Below are 8,442 nucleotides of genomic sequence, written 5' to 3'. Positions count from 1 at the left end.
GGAAAGAGGAGGTGTGACAGAACTCTAAATTTGGAAGTTACCTGGGTGTGTGGTCAGAGAACAATTTTCCCAGGCAAAGCACCATAATGGTAATGGTTTCTTTCTTGGCATCCGGCCACCATATTCTGATTCTAGCACACACATAAATATTAATCACAAGGCACATGTAAATAACCTATCGTTTCTTCAATGGTCAGCTTGGCAATCTGCTCAGTCATTCCTGACAAAGTAAAACTAGTTTTCTCCAAAGTGCACAGAAAATGCTTTTGTGTGAAAATGCAGCTTCCAACAGTATAATTACTGTGCGTATAAGTGTGATATCAGTTAGCTGGGAATGAACCATGGCCATAGATCATAAGCAGTTTGTTTTTCATTAATGTGGACCAGCTGGCAAGATACAGTGCCAAGCCCCTTAGAAGACTGGATGTGGAAATAATTATTTACCAAGGTACAAACTGACAAGATTGCTATAGTGATGAATTGGCACACACGGAGCTCATAGATGATGAATTGAAATAAGTCTTGTTCCACTAAGAGAAGCCTAATACTCGCATAATTTGATTTATGAATTCTTTTGCATTATGGTTGACCTGATATATTTTGCAGAACTCCATTCAAGAAAAATAAAGTAAAAAAATAGAGTCAAAATATATGGGATAATACAATGTAAGAGATTCCCCAAGATAGTGCCTGGAAACCAGACTCTTCTGAATGGCCAGAAGGTTGAGTGTTTCTTCATAAGGCAACGATGACCACTAATCTGCCAAAACATCACTGACAAATTGTCACAAAAGGCAGATGGGAAAAGACTTCAGGAGGCTGTTCTCTGGATTCTAGAGCCTTTCCAATATATCCTATTGATATAGCACACATTTATGAACAGGGTGCTGTCAAAAAGCTACATTCTCTGAACACAAAGTCAGCATTCATATGTGAAAACACACTCACAGCAGCGCAAGATTTTCTTACTATGCAAGATGATCTGTGGATGTAAATAGGGCATGTTAAAATACGTATGTACTCAGGTTACCGATGAGCTTTTTCAGTTATAAAACTTTCATGATCATTTCTTCCTTTTGGGTTCGAGGAGCCAATTCCAATGTGTGTATGTGGCGGGGAGTGGGGAGGGGACACAAAACCAAGCAATTCTCAAACACAAGCAGGGTGTCTGAAAAATTAACCCAATTCTGACACTATCTACCGGGAGAGAGCACCAGATTCCACAGATGAAGGGCTCAGTCCTACAAGACCACTCTCCACTCCCGACTTCCGATGCTGGACACAAGCCCTGGGCTATTAACCTGGGTTTCCAACTCACTGGCTACAGGTGGAAGGTTCCAAAGACCTCCTACTTAGGTTATTTTAATTTGCTAGAGCAGCTCACGGGTCTCAGAAAAACACTTATTTATGTTTGCCAGTAAAGGATATGGTAAAGGGTATGAATTAGCAACCAGATGAGGAATTGTATAGGGTGAGGTCTGGGTAAAGGGCGTGGGGCTTCCATGCCCTCTTGAGGCCAGCACTTACCCCAGTCTCCTGGTGTTCACCAACCCTAAAGCTCTCCAAATTCAGTCCTTTAGGGTTTTTATGGAGGCTTCATTGAAAAGTCAGGATTGACTAAGTCATTGGCCACTGACTAAATCAATGTCTAGCCCTCTCGCCTCCACAGAGGTCTGGGTTGGGGATGAACTTTCTGACCTTCTAATCACAGGGCTGGTCCTCCCTGCAATCAGCCTCCACCCTTGGGTAGGGTCCAAAAGTCACATCTTCAACATAACAAAAGAGGACGATCAGCCTAACATTTAAGAAGTTCCAATGCCTTGGTGAACTGTGAGCCACAAACCACAGACCAAGATCAAATACACATGAGAAATAGATTTTGGTCATTCAGATGACCAAATACAAATCACAATATCACAGTACAACTGTGTAAAAACACCATACGTATCTTGATAGTAACCACCTAGAAGTTTGGGCATTTTTATTTAATTCAAACCAGTCCCTATATCCGTTTGGCTTTCTAATACTAAGAATACCTTTCAGGATTGAAGAAAAGTAACTGTTCCTTTAATCTCTGGCAGTCAATCAACCCTAATTACAGTTGACTGGGGGCGGGGAGAAGGCCCCCTGAAAGAAGTTTTTAAAGCTTAGGTTATATAGACGGTATGGTAAAGAGACTAAATAGCTGAGCAATTTCATTTTTCCAACCCTGGATCATGTTTTCTAGGTAAGAGCCTTATCTCATCGTGTCGCCAGCTAGATCCCAAGAACCGACCTTTACTGCGCACCTGCTTGTATTCACTAACCTTCGTCTCACATTCTTCCGTAAGCTCTTCTTTCCAGCTTATCTCTTAATTCACACATAATGGAAGGTGAAACCGCCCCTTGAGGAGACCTCCAGCCAGCCCAGACCACCCAGGCCAGTTTCAGCTTCACCCCTGACTCCAAGCTGGACAACAGACCACAGAGTAACCTCTAAAATGACTGACAACTACCATTACTTCATTATCACACTAAAGTCTTCACCCAGGGAGGAGCGCAGGCCTCATTACATAACATACTGTGTGTGTGTGTGTGTGTGTGTGTGTGTGTGTCTGTGTGTCTGTGTGTGTGTCTGTGTGTCTGTGTGTGTGTAGGCGTTTTTGGCACATCTTTATGCCCACCTCTACATACAATGATGAGGCTTCTCGATCTAAACATTCATCCTAACCTTAAATAAAAGGAATCCATTCATCCTTGCTCTGGGAGTCAGGGCTCTGGAAAGTATTCCCTGTGATCCCCTTATTTGCAGCAAATAAAGTTTTCTTTGTGTGACATCACTTTCTGACTCATCACGAACTGATGTGGGTTCGGTTATAATAGGAGCCTGAAACACCTCAAATATTGGTTGCAGTGCATTTGCTTTGGAATAAAACGAGTCCAGGAGATGGTGTTTAATATTCAAGAAGTATAGTAATCAAAAACATTATAAAAAGGATGTTTTTAAAGAAAAATTTGTTTGGAAAACTTTTTGATGGGATTGTCAAAGCACCTTCCTTCTCTCGGCTGTGAAAGTTTCATCTCCGATTTTATTACCTCCAAGCACACCCACAGAAAGAATCTGTTCCTGTTTTCAAATATATTTTTGGAAGGAATTTTCCAAGGTTCTATTGTCACATGAAAAAAAAAATTGAAGGGTGTAATGACTGATAAGAGGATGCAGCGTACGGAGAAGCCCACAAAGAATAAAGAATAATACAAATGTAAGAAAACTAGAATAAAGATAAAAGCGAGAAGAAGAGGGACTCAAAATGACTTCTAATTATAGAGAAGACAGGGAAGTTGATTTAGTAAAGCAATGATAGATAACAAAAACATGAAGCCCTTCAAAGTGTGCCGTGCTGGGAAATGGCAGAACTGGGGTCTAATCTAAGCTGTGCCTTTAAGCAAACTTAGACATTCATGCCATCCCTCTGTAAAATGAGGGAGCATATAGAAAGTTAGATTTCCCTTTCAACTCAGACATAGAAATTGTACAAAACTGTTCTAATATCCAGAGTTTAGTTCTCCACGTTTTCAAATTCAGAAACAATAGTGCTCAGCCTATGGGATTGTACTGTAAATTAGGAAAGATTATTTTCGAATAAAAATGTATATGTCTACCACTTTCTTCGGCTGTATCTCGAATGTGAAGTACTTTGAGTGAATTCCAGCTTAAAAAATTTAAACATCTGGAGGGTTTTCGCTTTTGTGGTGACAAGTGAAAACAATATATTTTTTTACTTTTGATTAATCCTTCTTATGACATATAGACCTCGTTTTTGTCAGTATTAGAGAGAACGCCTGCTTTATTTCCTATAGAGGCAAGGCTTCCCCAGCAGACACCGGAGCGACAGGCCTGTACCACATTATGCAGGGCTGAGGCCTCCTGCCTTACTCTGCTCTAATTCATTCACAGGGGAGGAGTGAGACAAAACAACACTTCCACCTACCCAATGACTTGCTAAGCATCTTATATGTAAATCTAATTTTGAAATGTATGCAAAATAGATTCCCAAATAAGTCTTTCATGTCGGCAAACTGGACAAATGTTGAGCCTATCTTATTGCCCTTCTTCTTCCACAGACTTTCTTCCAGCTGCTCTCACTCTTGACGGGACCCTTAGCAAAATTCAGGAACCCTGAGATTCCAAAGAGATATTCTTTGGCTTGGCCGTTGATTCCACTGAAGTTTGAGTCGTCTCCAGAACCGCTCTCTCCAGGACCCACTCAGCGGTTCAAGAGTTGACGTTCTTCTTAGCCTGGCTGTCAGTGCCTCAGGTGCAGTTAGGCTCCCCTCACATAGGACTGGGGTGAAGGTGCTAAGGCGCAGACATGAAAGTTCTGCTCCCACATGGAGACAGCTGGTGGTTGAGTTCCAGTTCCAGCCTCCACGCCCTTGTGGATTACACTCACAGTCTTTCCTCTGAGGTCCCAGGAAGGGAGCACTTCCTATGGAAGATGAAAGAAAAATGACAACTGTCCCTTTCCTTCCTGATATCAGGAGTAAGACTCCTATTTGGGAAAGAGTGACATGAATGCTTCTGTGTGCATCAGTGGGGCAGTCAGGAACCTCCTCAAGGAGGGAACACAACCACCTTGCAAACATCCCCTCAAAGATGCTCCTTCAGTCCCTCTTCCTTGCTTTCAGCTCAGCCTTTTTTTAAAAAAATTTTTTTTTGTTTATTTATTTTTGAGACAGAGAGAGAGACAGAGCACAAGCAGGGGAAGGGCAGAGAGAGAGGGAAACACAGAATCTGAAACAGGCTCCAGGCTCTGAGCTGTCAGCGCAGAACCCCATGCGGGGCTCAAACTCATGAACCAAGAGATCATGACCTGAGCCAAAGTCGGACGCCTCACCGACTGAGCCACCCAGGTGCCCCTCTTCAGCCCATTTTTAAATTGGGTTGTTTATTTTCTTATTGTTGAGTTTTGAGGTTTCTGTGTATATTTTGTATACATATTCTTTTTTTTAAATTTTTATGTTTTTTATTTATTTTTGAGAGACAGAGAGAGACAGTGCAAGCAGAGGAGGGTCAGAGAGAGAGAGAGACACAGAATCTGAAACAGGCTCCAGGCTCTGAGCTAGCTGTCAGCACAGAGCCCGATGCGGGGCTCGAACCCACTAACTGTGAGATCATGACCTGAGCTGAATTCGGACACTTGGACACTTAACCGACTGAGCCACCCAGGCGCTCCTTGTATATGTACCCTTAATCAGATCTATATTTGGCAAAGTTTTAAGCTCTCTTTCTGCTTTGTCCTTTCGTTTCCTCGACAGTGCATTTGACAGGGCAGAACATTTAAATGTTAATAATGTTCAACTTCTCAGTCTTTCCTTTTATGGATGCTGCTTTTGGGGATGTATCCAAAAAGTCATCACCAAAACCAAGGTCACTTATGTTTTCTGTCATGTTACCTTCTATGGGTTTACAAGTTTTGCACTTTACATTTAGGTCTATTTTTCACTAATTTTTGTGAATTATGTAAGGTCTGTGTCTTCTTTTGGGGGGGGGGACATGGATGTCCAATTCTTTCAGCACCATTTGTTCATTTGCTGAAAAGGCCATTCTTTCTTTTTCTTTTTAAAGTGATTTTGTTTTGTTTTGTTTTGTTTTGTTTTGTCAGAGAGAGAAACAAAAGAGAGAGTGCAAGCCAGGAAGGTGCAGAGTAGGAGAGAGAAAGAGTCCCAAGCAGGCTCCATACTCCGTGCAGAGCTCAATGCCTGGGTCCATCTTACCACCGTGAGATCATGACCTGAGCCGAAATCAAGACTTGGGCGGTTAACCAACTGAGGAAAAGGCTATTTTTTTTTCTTAATTGAAATGCCTTTGCTCCTTTGTCAAATGTCAGCTGACTATATTTGTGTGGATCTATTTCTGGATTCTCAGTTGAGTTTCTTTGATTTGTCTGTTCTCTCATCAATATCACACTGTCTTGATACTGTAGTTTTAGAATACGTCTTCAAGTTGAGTAGTGTCAGTTTGTTGACTTTGTTCTTCTTCTTCAAATGTGCTGGCAATTCTGAATCCTTTGGCTTTCCACATAAGCCTTGGAATCAGTCGGTAGCTATCCACAAAATAACTTGTTGGGATTTTGACTGAGATTGCATAGAATTTATAGATCAAGTTGCAAAGAACTAATATTTTAAGAACATGGGGTTTTGCTTCCATGGACATGAAATACTGCTCCATTTATTTAGACTTCCTTTGATTTCATTCATCATAGTTTTATGGTTTTCCTCATATAGGTCTTGTACTTATTTTTTTGGGTTTCTAAAACTTTTTAAAACTAAAACTAAAATAAATTTGAAAACCTCACACTGCCTAATTTAAGATTCACTATAATGGTATAGTAACCAATGCAGAGTGGTATTGGTTAAGGATAGACGTGTATTTTAATGGAAAAGAGCAGAAAGCCCAGAAGAAGACCCCAATATGGCCCAAGGAGTTTTTACAAAGGTCTAAAGGCAATTAAATTGAGAAATGTTAGTGTTTTGAATAAATGAAACTAGAGCAATGAAACATTTATATGCCAAAAAATCTACATAAACCTTACCCTTTATATAAAAACAAATCCAAAATGGATCATCAAACCAAATGGTAAATTAAAAGTTATAAAACCTATAAAAGAAAATGCAGAGGGAAACTTTATGACCTGGAGTTAGGCAAACATGTATTAAACATGACATTAAGGATTTTTCATAAAGAAAAAAAAAGATATGTTAGGCTTCCTCAATATTATTTTTTTAATGTTTATTTATTTTTGAGAGTGACAGAGTGTGAGCGGGGGAGGGCAGAGAGAGAGAGGGAGACACGGAATCCGAAGCAGGCTCCAGGCTCTGAGCTGTCAATGCAGAGCCCGATGCAGAGCTTGAACTCACAGAGCTGGAGATTATGACCTGAGCTGAAGTCAGATGCTTAACTTACTGAGCCAACCAGGTGTTCCATCTTCCTCAGTATTAACAAATATTTCCTTTCCAGGGCTTACAGCAAAGAAAGGTCCTTTCCTTTCTGCTGAACAGAGGATAGTCCCTCAGGCCAAGGCCACCATCTCTGAGTGACACCAGAGAAGGAAGTCAAGGGGATAAAGAAAGCTGTCCCTGCTTGATATCCAAGAATGGAGCCTCTCAGGGCTCACAGCAGGGGCAGATTTCTTTGAGGTACTGTTTTTCTGTGGTGAGAGTTTCCCTTCTGTCCTTCCTCTAGATCCTCACCTTAATGCATGGCAGAGTCTAGGACTTCTAGCTCTGTGAAACTGAGGCCTTTTCCCTTAGGGGGACAAAAAAATAATAAAAGCTGCATCTCCCTCAGGCTCCCAGGGAACACTGCCTGAAAGTCCATAAACACCACCTCCAGGGGACACTGCCTGGGACTTACCACAGCTGACAGCAGGGACAAGGTGGGGCTGGGGCTCCCTCTATGTGTGGTGAAAGGTCCCCTCAATCCTTCATTTGTATCCACCCCTTGATGATTGCCTAGAATCAGAGTGGGGGGGGGAAGCATATTTTTTTTAAAAAATTTTAAATGTTTTATTTATTTCTGAGAGAGAGAGAGAGAGACAGAGCATGATCAGGGGAGGGGCAGAGAGAGAGGGAGATATGAGAGGGAGATACAGAATCTGAAGCAGGCTCCAGGCTCTGAGCTAGCTGTCAGCACAGAGCCCGACGCGGGGTTCGAACCCACGAACCGTGAGATCATGGCCTGAGCCGAAGTTGGACACTTAACTGACTGAGCCACCCAGGCGCCCCAAGCATTTTTTTTTTTAGCTGTAAAATTCCTTAAAAGAAAATGAAGGGGGAAATCTTATCACTTAGAATTAAGGCAAAAATATCTCAAAAATGTCACCAAAAACTTAATTCAAAAAGAATGATGTATCAGACATCCTCAGTATTAAAAACAAAAAAAAAAATCACTCTGAGAAAGACACTCTTAACAGCAGAAAAAGAAAAGCTACAGACTGAAAAAAAAAAAAAAAAGATGAGTCATACACACATCAAAAGACCTGTATCCAGAATATGTAAAGGGTTCTCAAAGTTCAAAAATTAGAAACAATCCAAACTTAAAAATGGGCAAAGTGCATCATGGGACACTTCACTAAAATTGACATACAGTTTCAAATCAGCACATGAAAAATTCTCCTCCATGATTAGCCAATAGAGAAAAGCAAATTAAAACGCCAGTAGGATGCAGCAGACTTTTGAGAATTGCCAAAAACATACTGTCACTAAGTGTGAGCATGGCTGGAACAACTTGACTGCTCATGCACTGTCCTTGTGAGCTCAAAATGGTTCAGTCCCTGTAGGCAATGACTTGGTAACTTCTTATCAGTGGACACTTCACTGTTTGATTCAGCAATCCCACCATGGAGAAATAAAAATGCACGTTCACACAAAAACACACGAATGTTTCTAGCATCTCTATTC

The sequence above is a fragment of the Hyaena hyaena genome, unplaced genomic scaffold (assembly GCF_003009895.1).
Source record: "Hyaena hyaena isolate Hyena2069 unplaced genomic scaffold, ASM300989v1 scaffold_1130, whole genome shotgun sequence".
NCBI lineage: Eukaryota > Metazoa > Chordata > Mammalia > Carnivora > Hyaenidae > Hyaena > Hyaena hyaena.
This window is presented reverse-complemented; position numbering follows the sequence as displayed.